The following is an 11,764-nucleotide window of genomic DNA, read 5'->3' on the forward strand; positions in this document are numbered from 1 at the left end:
CTCAGTGGGGAGCCTGCCTCTCTGCCTACTTGTGATCTCTGTCAAATGAATAAAATCTTCAAAAAAAAAAAAGGAATAAGGAATTAATATATATTGAATTAGAAGCTAGCAGGTTCTATCACATGGGGATAATTTTATGTTACTTACTTAGGGTCTAATTTTGAGGAGCAGCTGGTTCCACCCACAGCTCAGTCAATCAGCTGTCCGCAGGCAGGGTCCATAGCCTATTCTCAATTCTGGCCTGGGCTTTAACGTAGACTTACGGAGTAGCCAACTTATGGATGGTTTGGCCTGCTGAGTTGTGGAGTGTCCAGTAGGGAGTATTTTCCTTCACAGACTGAGAATGTATTTCCATAATTTCTTGGTTGCCTTTTTTTTCCCCCCAGCAACCCTCTTGCTCGCCCTTTCATAACTAACTTCTGTTCTTGGTTCTTTGAAACGCTTTCTTTGATCATCTTCAAGATCTTCTTATCAACAAACCTAAGAATAGTATGTAATTAATAAATGCGGTCTTCGTGTTAGTGGGAATATTTTAACATATTCTTCGTATCATCTGAGCTTTAGCTTGTTAGCGACTCCATTTTGCGATTTCTGTTCTGTATAGAGCCCTGCTATCTGATTCATTCCCTGGTTCTTCAACTTCTCAGCTATGTAACTCTGCCACATCACTTGTCTTTCTTGTGCTTAATTTTTCCTACCTGTGAAGTTAAAATAGCAATGTTTCCTATTATTGGGATAATTAACTTTATATAAAATTCTGGAAGAGTGCCTGACACATAATAAGTGTGATACATTAATTGTTGTTGTCATTTTTGTCATTTTTATCCATAACATCATACTCCCAGCAATTTTATTCTATTTCCAGCCATTCTTTAACTCTGTTTCTTAATACACCCAGTTGTGGCTATCACTCAAGTCAAGAGTTTCTTGACCAAGAATGTGCTTAGTCTCACGGTTTTGTCTCTTGTTTGCTCCTCCATTTGGAGAATGCATTTAATAAACCGAAGTTCTTTTCTGTCTCCCTCTCACTCTGAATTAACCGGATGCAAACTGATCTGACTGGGTACTTTCCCCCTAACTTTTGGTCTATTTCATACCTCAAGCCTTTGACACTTTCCCACAGAAAGGAAAATAAAAGACAAGGAACAAACTGTCCTAGGACTAAAATAGCTGTTTGGTGGGGCGGGGGGACCTTTAACTTGTCTTATTGACTAAGAAAGATATGTTCTGAGCCTGCCTGCTCTGAATCATGTGACTTTCTTTGAGGTAAAACCTTTCACTTAGGTGGATTCATCATCCCTCAGTCCAGTCTGTCCCTTTAACATGAAGCATGTGCTAGCACCATCTCTGACTCTGTGTTGCTCCAATGTCCTTTCGTGGTAAACTCTGTCCTAGAGTCATTCACCCCACATCCTCCACTAGCCTTATCCTCTCACAGTGCCTCTGGTCCTATGACTTCAAAATGATGGAGGGATGTCTGGATGTGCAAGTTTGTGTTCAGTCAGCTCAGAATGTACACAGACTAGTTTGCCTTCCCTACCTTCCTTTCTTCTGAGGAAAGTTCATGATTGCAGAGAGCAAGATACAATATCTTGGCATCAACTTCCCCTCAGCCTCCTCCGTGATGGTCTTGTTAGTAGCTATCAACACATCACATTGCTAATTGTTCTTCCATACCTTCCTCTCCATTCTAGGGCCAGCACACCCATCTCAGAGTAAGTTTCCTCTGCGCATCCAGCTTCTTTAAATGCTGCTCTTGTAACATCCATTCTCATCTCAAAACCTTCCAGCAACTCAGTTTTCCACCATTCAAAATCCCTGCCATACTTTCAAGGTCGTCTTCTTCTTCTTCTTCTTTTATTTATTTTTTTTTTTAAAGATTTTATTTATTTATTTGACAGACAGAGATCACAAGTAGGCAGAGAGGCAGGCAGAGAGAGAGGAGGAAGCAGGCTGCCTGTAGAGCAGAAAGCCCAAAGTGGGGCTCCATCCCAGGACTCTGGAATCATGACCTGAGCTGAAGGCAGAGGCTTTAACCCACTGAGCCACCCAGGCACCCCCTTTCAAGGTCTTCTAAAGGCTATCTGTTTCTACATATATAACATTAATTTTCATGAGTGTTCAGCGTATTTCTCCCACTTCTGCCTATTCTGTTTTATTTCTTATACTCTTTTATGCTGTTTCATAAACTCATACTACTTCTCTATTTTAATTTTCCTTTACTACGAAGTGCTCTATTCTCTGCCTCCCTGAATTTGAGCACATTTTCAAATCTCAGTGCAACACTCACTTTTGTCCATGGGTGATAGACAGTTTCTTCTTCCTCAAAGTTTTATTTATCTCGATCCCCTCTGACCCAGCATCTACTACTGGAAAAGAAAAAAAAAAAATAGCATTCAAATACTGGCACCTGAATACACTAAAAATGTATTTGTTTACCTAAATGAATAGTTAATGTGAATATGCATCATTCTTTTGGTGTAATATGTGTTAGCCTTCTTACTCTTTCTACACTCTTAATTGGCAAAGAATGGGTTATGCCACGTTCTTCATAACTAGATAGATAGCTATATTCATACTTCAAAAAAATCACAGATTGAATCTAAAATAGAGCCAATTACAGGTGCCTTTTGAGTGGTTTGTTAATTAACACATGTAGTACACACAACTTTTCATCAAGGAATCTGATGTTCATGTCAGTCCATATTTTTACCATTAACTTGATATTTAGAAACACTGTTTTTGATTAGATAGTGTTTATTTTCGATTAGATACTGTTTATCTTGGAGGCTACTGGATAGGAGAGGGCAGAAAAAAAGCCTTCTGTCTCCCTAATTCTAAATCTTGTTATGAGTAGTTACTATCTAGGTGAATATATATGGAAAAATTAGATTAATTTAAAACATACATTTGTGGTAAAGATTTTACATTCTTTAATACTGTAGAAATGACAACTATAAATCATTCTATTACTTAAGTAAGAATTGCCATTTCTATGGCTTTTGAAGCACCTTATAATCATTGAGTAAAGATCTAAAATAAAACTAAATGTGACTGTGTATGTAGCTTCTAGTAAGACAATATTTAATAATGTAATGGTATGAAAAATGGAATGCACTTCTGGTAAAAAGTAAAGGAAGGTAATAGTATCTTACATTTATACAATGCTCTAAGGCATAAGCAAGCATGCTGATATTTCTATTTTTGTGTCTGTACCCATTCTATGAGCTAGTCAGAACAAATAGTTTTGTCCTTACTTCAAAAAGAACAGTGAAGTCTAGAGAGTATATGTCATTGGCTCAATTCCCTATAATATGTTAATGGTGAACTCACATAATGAATTTATAAATACATCTCTCTAGAAAAGCCCTTTATGAGATCATAAAAACAATTTCATAACTATTTCTAAATGTGTGTAACCCTATGTAAGCAGAATGGTGTTTGTTTTAAATCGTTTTATATCCCCTGTCCCATTTCTCTCCTTCTTCCCCATGTTACCCAAGGCTACCTAGAGTTCTATCGTGGCCGTTTTTCCTGGATGACCATGATTTCACCAAAGTATCTCTAATTCCTCAGTCTCTCTCTCTCTCTCTCTCTCTCTCTTTTTCTTTCTTTCTTTATTTTTATTTATTTATTTATTTATTTGGCTCCCCTGGTCTCTTTCACAATCTGTTTCTTGCATTTGTGTTTGAGGCCATGTTTGCTTAACCATTTTGGTAAGAAACTCCTTATGAAACACTGAAAGTTAGTAACAGTGTATTGTGCTGTGCTTCTCAGTAAGGTATCTTGCTCTCTTGAGCTTAAAACTGCATGCTGAGGTTTCTGAGACAGAATGTAAGAGATCTCTGCCTCTGGGATAGACACCATTCCTGTAAAGAGTTTTTTCCCGAGTCCCTGGCCCCTTTGTTAGACTGACGACAGAGAAGAACCAATACGGAGAAATGCTGCGTTTCCTTGCACTCCACTCGGATCCCAATAGCACTCCAGACTCAAGGCGAGCCAAAGTAAGGAGCACTCTTGCCCTGAATGAGATTGAGAGGGGGAGCGGAGGGCAAGGGAGAGAGAGAACAGTAGAGACATAAACTTTTGCATTCAGTCTGTTATAATATCACACATCACATAGCTTGTGGAAAATTCCATTGTACACTTGTGAGAGACTAAGAGTGAAAATAGTGTCTTAATATTATTATGAAAGTATTTCTGACTTTGCAAACCCTTGAGAGGGGCCACACCTTGAAAACCACTTGACCGTGATATTTCATGTGCCACCAACAATTCTCAGTAGCATAATTATATTTTCTTATGACTTTAAGAACCTTAATCAGAATAACACTTTAATGCATATTGGTATTCTGTCAGTATTCACTTTATCATCAGAGGAACCCTCATCTAGTACCTCCTCCAAAAAACTCACATCAGTAGTTGACACAGATAGTCAAGTCTGTTGGGTACGTAAATAAAATGTCACAGAAATATCTTTAAACTTAACATGTAAAAATTATCTATATCTATTTATCTAGCTACTTATATCTTATAACTATAATTATGTAATTATAATTATTATCTATAAATTATATAATTATAATTATCTACATATTTACATATAGTTGGAATTCCAGTAATAGGTACTCTTGAGTATGAATGATTACACACCAATTTATTTTTCAATTTATAGCACCAAGTAATGTTCATACTTCTTATACTTATAATCACAATTGGAACCATTTTCATAGCAAAAAGGTCCACGAGAGAGAAGGGCAGAGGGATGCTCAGAAAAAAAAAAAAAAATCACTTGGACTCAACTTACTGATAACATAATTCCAAAGGCTGAAACTACTTTTTGCATAATGCTGCAGAGTTGCCAAGATTTCTTTTTTTTTTTCCCCTTCTAAAACACGTTCACTGTTATTTCAGACTATGATCTGTGAGTGCCAAGTGTCTGCATTCCTCAGTTGCACACCAACAAATGTCTGTTCTTAACGGATGTTTTACCCAGCAGGGGCCATTATAGCCCTCAGCTCCAGATTGCAGACCAAATCCACAGAGCATATGGCATTTGGGAAAATGAATGTGAACTGCTCTTCATTCTTTCTCTATGGGAAGCCTATTTCCTTCCCCTCTGGATATTTTACTCTGACATGGAGATTTCAGAAACTAAGAATTGCATTTTAGTTAAAATGTCATTCTTTGTCAAAATAAATCGATGAAATCATTTAGAAAAATAATTGTACTGCTGTTTTATCGGAATAGTTTTAGTGGGTTGACTGAGAAGTTGATGATGTATATATATACCCAAACAACAGAAAAGAGGAGTGTAGAAAAATGTAGTCAGACCCTGAGCCTAGCCAAGGTAATACATCTTAATGGGCCAATCAGGCCTTAAAAAGTTGGCTCTTGCATTATCAGTCAGCCCAACTTAGACAACCAGAATTTCTTTTTATGTTCATCATCAAGGAAATCTTATACCTTTGAAATCCATTTCGCTTAGGACAGAAATTATAAAATCTACATTGCTTGAAGAAGACACATATCATTTTCTTTCATATTATGCACAGAAGTCTTTGCTCATATTTTTGAGGAAAAGAGAAAACTTAATTCCTGACTGGCATAAAAATAGGGTTCTACTTTCCTAAGTCCATGCTGCTATTAAGAGTCTTCCTTTCTCCTTTTTTGAAAAGTTGATTTATTGTGGTAAAAACACTTAAATAGATCTATCCTCTTTAAAAATGAAGTCTGCAATTCCATGCCATATGTTTATATTTAAAAATTAAGTCTACAATACCATACCATATTTTTGACTGTAGGTACACTGCTATACAGATCTCTAGAACTTATTCATCTTGTTTAACTGAACTTTATGCCCACTGATCAGTAATTGTTCCTTTCCCCTTCTCCAGCCTCTGGTACCCATCATTCCACTCTTTGATTCAATGAATCTGACTAGTTTAGAAGCCTCATATAAGTGGAGTCGTGTAGTATTTGTCTTTGTGTGACTAGCAAATCATGGAGCACATCTTCGGAGTTCACTCATGTTGTTGCAAAATGCAGAGTTTTCTCCTTTTTCAAGGCCAAATACTATTTCATTGTATGTGTATGCCACATTTTCTTTATTTATTCATCTGTGAATGGACACTTGAGTTATTCCATGTCTTGGCTACTGTGAATGCTGCAATGAATATAGAAGGGCTAATATCTCTAGAGATCCTGATTCCAATTACTTCGGATAAATGCCCAGAAATGGGATTGTTAGATCATATGGTAGTTCTAACTTTTTCAGGAATCTCTATATTATTTTCCATAGCAGCTGTACCATTTTATATTCCAACCAACAAAGTGGAAAGGTTCCAATTTGTCCACATCCTCACCAATACTTACTGTCCTCTGTCCTTTTTTTTGGTTGTTGTTGTTAATAGCCATTCTTATAGTGTGAGGTGATATCTCATTGTGTGTGTGTTTTTTTTTAAAGATTTTATTTATTTATTTGATGGACAGAGATCACAAGTAGGCAGAGTGGCAGGCAGAGAGAGAGGAGGAAGCAGGCTCCCTGCTAAGCAGAGAGCCCGATGCGGAACGCGATCCCAGGATCATGACCTGAGCCGAAGGCAGAGGCTTTAACCCACTGAGCCACCCAGGCGCCCCTCTCATTGTGGTTTTGATTAATATTCCCATGATGATTAGTGATGTCGGTATACCCGATGGACATTTGCATGTCTTCTTTGTGGAAAAATGTCTATTATAGTCCTTAGCCCATTTTTAAATCAGGTTATCATTTTTCTTCCCCCTTGATATCAAGTTGTAGGAATGTCTTAAGTATTTTGGAGATTGAATCCTTATCAGATAAAATATTTTCTTCTATTCTGTAGTTTGTCTTTTCACTCTGTTGGCTCCCTCCTTTGAAGTGCCAAATCTTTTCAGTTTGATATAATCCCACTTGTTTATTTTCTTTTGTTTTCTGTACTTTGGTGTCATATCTATGCCATCCATTGTGACACAATATCAGGAAGATTCTTCCATGTGCTATTTTCTTTTAGGGGTTTCATTGTTCCAGGTTTTATATTTAAGTCAATATTAAGTAATTCATTTTGAGTTTATTTTTGTATATGGAGTAAGATGAGGGTCCAATTTCATTCTTTTTTCATTCTTTTTTATTATTATTTTTTAAATTTTTTTCTAATTTCATTCTTTATATGTGGATATTCAAATTTCCCAGCACCATTTGTTGAAGACTATCTTTCCCCATTGTATGTTCTGAAAGCTTTTCCTCTAAGGTCAGGAACAAGCCAAGGATGCCTACTCTCACCACCCGTATTCAGCATCATACTGGAAGTACTAGCCAGAGTAGCTAGGCAAGGAAAAAAAATAAGAAGTATACAAGCTGAAAAGGAAGAAGTAAAATTGTCCCTGATTTGCAGATGATGTGATCTTATATATAAAAAACTCTAAAATTAAGACAGACAAAACCACTAGAATAAACAAATTCAGTAAAGTTGTGAGGTGCAAATAAACATACAAAAAATCAGTTCTGTTTACATACACAATGAACTGTCTATAAAAGAAACCCCAATTTTAGTGAGCTCACTGTCTCACTTCCCTTTTTATCTCAGCGCAAATAAGAATGGGAAGTAACTGAGGACACATTCAAGAAGTAGTCGTCTTTTCTTCAACAGATTTTTATCGAGGACTTGTTATAGGGCAGGCTTTGGTTTAGAGGTTGAGGATAGTTAAGCAAAGAAGACAGAAAAATTGTTTGTCTTCATTAAACTGACTTTCTGCTGAGGAAAAGTGTTGGGGATACACTTTTACTGGTAGGAAATAAGTTCAGTGCTTTTGACTTGATAATCACCTACCAGGGTCAACAAAATAGAAGAGGCTAGTGAAAGATGAAAATAATGAAGTGATCCTTATTTTGAAGTTTGCTTAGGAGTAGCATTGATATTCTGATGCTGTTTAGGTTATCTTGCTCAGTGAAACACTCCCATTGTCTCTGTTGAATGATTACTCTGAGACATCTCTCTTCTCAATTCAGTGTCTCTCACCATTGTCAATCTCCATCACGTCACTCAAATCCAGGCCTATGTTAATTCCTATTCATTCTGTCTCCTAAAAACACTTCATCTCTTGGCTTGACCACTTCTAAATATCTCTTCATTAGCTATTCTATCTTAGGACCACTATGCTCAAATATTATTGGGTTAATGCAATCCTTCTTATAGTTCTATACTACCCACTTCTCTACAACCCATCTAAAATTGATATTTTTTTTCCTGAAACACAACTCCCAGTCAAGTATATCTCATATTTAAAAACTTTAAGATTCTATCATCACTCCTGGATAAAGGGGAAGGAATCTTTGTAATATAAATTCCTATGTGAATTGTTATGAACATAATTCTCATTTTTGGCTATTCCTCTGACTTATGCTTCAGTCACTGTGGCCTTCTATCCATTTCACAACACTATGCTGACCACTTACACTGCAGAGCTTTTGTACATGTTCTCTCTGGGCAGATTATACTTCCCCTGTTCTCTTTGTCCAATTAACCTCTAACCATCTTTAAATCTCAGAGGTTTATTTTCTCATAAAATGCTACTTTTACTATTCTAACTCCTTTAGAAATATATTTAATTAGTAATTACATATTTTTAGTGTTATTTGAATTAAATTGGTTTTTCTAGCAAGACTATGATCTCCTTGAAAGAAGGAAGAAAATTAGGTTTTGCCCATCACTGTTTCTAGCACAGAACCTACTGCTGAAATAAGTAATAAATACAAAAGAAATATTTGTCTTGACAATTCTCATACTTTTATGTGTTTTTATGATCTCCTGTTATGTACATTAATGCAGGTAGGCTACATATTCACAGAGCTCCTGGAACTACTCAGAAGAATCATGGCAAGTGGTGTGTGCAACCATCAAATAAAATACTGCCTATGTATGTGATCTCTAAGTTAGATAAAGCTATTCAAATATTTTTTACAATTATGATTACCACAACTACTTATAGATGTTTAAGTGAGGATTAGCCAAGGAAATCAAAACGTTATCACTTTTTTTAAAGAGCTTTTTATCAGTGTTTCAGAGGACACTGGAGCTGCTGCTACCCTCAAAGTCTCAGTTCTACCCCAGAACAGTTCATCTGTGGATGACTGAGAGGACAGTATCTACAAGAGGTTCTAAGATGGTCTCAAGAGTAAGTTCTCCAAGGGTGCCTGGGTGGCTCAGTCGTTGGGTGTCTGCCTTCGGCTCAGGTCATGATCCTGGAGTCCTGGGATCGATCCCTGCATTGGGCTCCTTGCTCTGCTGGAAGCCTGTGTCTCAGTCTCCCACTCCCCCAGCCTGTGATAAATAAATAAATAAAATCTTATAAAAAAGAATAGGTTCTCCATATGTCCCCCCTTCACACTATATTGGATCTGTAAGACAATTTGGAGAGTATTTTCATCTTAATAACATCATATTTGTTTTACTTAAAGTCTCTTTGCAATTATTTGGTAATTTTCACTTCAAATCTTAACTTCTGGTTATCTTTTATTAAAATTTCTTTCTAAATATTTTTGATGTTCTTGTGAATCTTTATTTTGCTAGTTGCTTCTAGTATAAAAATATATAAATAAATGGTTTTATACATTGACATTATACCATGAAACCTTGCTAATTTCATTTATTCTAATAGCTTCTTTTGAATCTCTTACTATTTTCTATATGTAAGATCATTCAACTATAAATAAGAGTTTTACTTATTCCTTTCTAATTTTTATGACTTTTATGACCTTTCTTTCCTTACTGGATTTGTTACAACCATCACTATGATGTTTCATACAAGTTGTGAGAAAGGTTACTCTTGCTTATTCCTGATCATAGGTACTAGGCATAGAGCTTTTCAGAACTGAATATAATGTTATATAATGTATAGGATTTTTGTAGATGTCTTTTTTCAGGCTGTGAAAGTTTACACCTATTCCTTGGTTTAATATATATTTTTTTTAAATCATAAAAAAGTAATTATCCCAAATGTTTATTCTATATCAATTGTATTATCTTAGATTTTTCTCCTTTATTTCATTAATATATTCATCTGATATTTGGATGTTAAACCATCCTTGTATTCCTGGGAAAAATTCCATTTAATCATGATATACCTTCCTATAGATCACTGAATTTAACTGACTAATGATATGGTAAGGGTTTTTTTTCATCTAATTTCCTTTGGGTATTAATAAAACTGCTTTTGTTTAACCTTTGCTTGGCATATTTTCTATTCATTTACCTTCAACTAATGTGCATTTATGAATAGCATGTGAATTTTTCAAGTTTTCTCTTCTTATACCTCTCCCTTTTGATTGTTTTGTCTCTTGATATTTAATGAAATTATTAATATCTATTTTTTCTACTCATCCTCTCTTATTTTGTGCTTTTTTATTATTGGATTTTTATTTTTTTTAGAATTCCATTTTATTTTTTGGGTTTTTTTTTTAGCTGTTTTTCCTTTTTAAAAAACCCCTGGGGATAAAAATATATGTATATAAAAAATAAAAAATTAAAAAAAAATAATGGGTCCTTTAGTAATTGCAATAAACATCCTTCCATCCTTTACATTTCCTAGTCCACTTATTATTAATGATGTATCATTTCATGTAAAGCATACCATGACTTCTGACTTTTTTCCTAACTGTAATATTACAAAGCCACACAAGTTATATTCAAGGACACTGCTCTTTTCTATGCTGTTTATGCCTTCTAATCAGCTTAGTCTGAAAGGAAACAAGGAACTTTCTGAATAAAGTGATACACATTCTTTCTTTAATAACAGAAGTGTAGTACCAGATAAATTTAAAAAGCAATTTCAGAATAACACTTTAGCAGGACCTAACAAAGCTTCTCATTTCTGTTGCATGTTGTAGGTAATTGAATGCTCTATTTCATAATGAACTAATGGTATTTGTCAGATAAAATGATAATATTGTGCACCATCTTTCTTCTAATGAGCTCAATAATAATTCAGTGGTTTATTTTTTACCTGCAACAATTTGGAAGCATTTACATGGGTAATATCTTCATGCAAATTTATTCCTCCTGATGAGAAACTAGATAGTATGAAAGGTGAGATGAAAAGTTTGTTTTGCAATTAGAGTAATAGATAACACACCAACCTGGAAGCAATTGTTAAAGTTAATCAGGACATTTGCTGTACCATCTATAACAACATATCAACAGAATAGGTAAAGTATAAAAAATATGCCTTAGGGAAATAGTATAGGTGATTTTGTCAGCGACACATAAAGCCAGAGAATAAAATATTTCATATAAAATGTAGCACTAGGTAATTATCTGTATGGACTATTTTAATATATTATATTTTACACAATTCATTATTGAATCCTTACTAGAAATCTCCTCCCTACCTATGATAATGAATAATGCAATTTCTTAAGTATGATTGCTAAAGTTGTCTAGGTACAGATTTAGCAAGTAGACTAAAAATGATATTTACAAATGACAATGATGTGATTTCAAATACTGGGCATTTCCATGGGATCTTTGTTATTCCTTTTCTAATATTTCATTAGTTTTCTAGTAACAGATCCTTGTGAGAAAATACAAAGAACAGTCATTTCTATTTATGGATGGTTCTTAATTGTTCTCAAAAAGAATATACTAAATGAATATTTTGGCTATCAGTTTCTATGATCCTATGTATATCACTTAAACAATACTTGAATCTGTTTTCTGATTTATAGATAGCAACAAGTACACTACTTTTA

This window comes from Mustela putorius, unplaced genomic scaffold, assembly GCF_011764305.1.
Source record: "Mustela putorius furo isolate JIRA1106 unplaced genomic scaffold, ASM1176430v1.1 tig00000281_pilon_pilon_pilon, whole genome shotgun sequence".
Classification (NCBI taxonomy): Eukaryota; Metazoa; Chordata; class Mammalia; order Carnivora; family Mustelidae; genus Mustela; species Mustela putorius.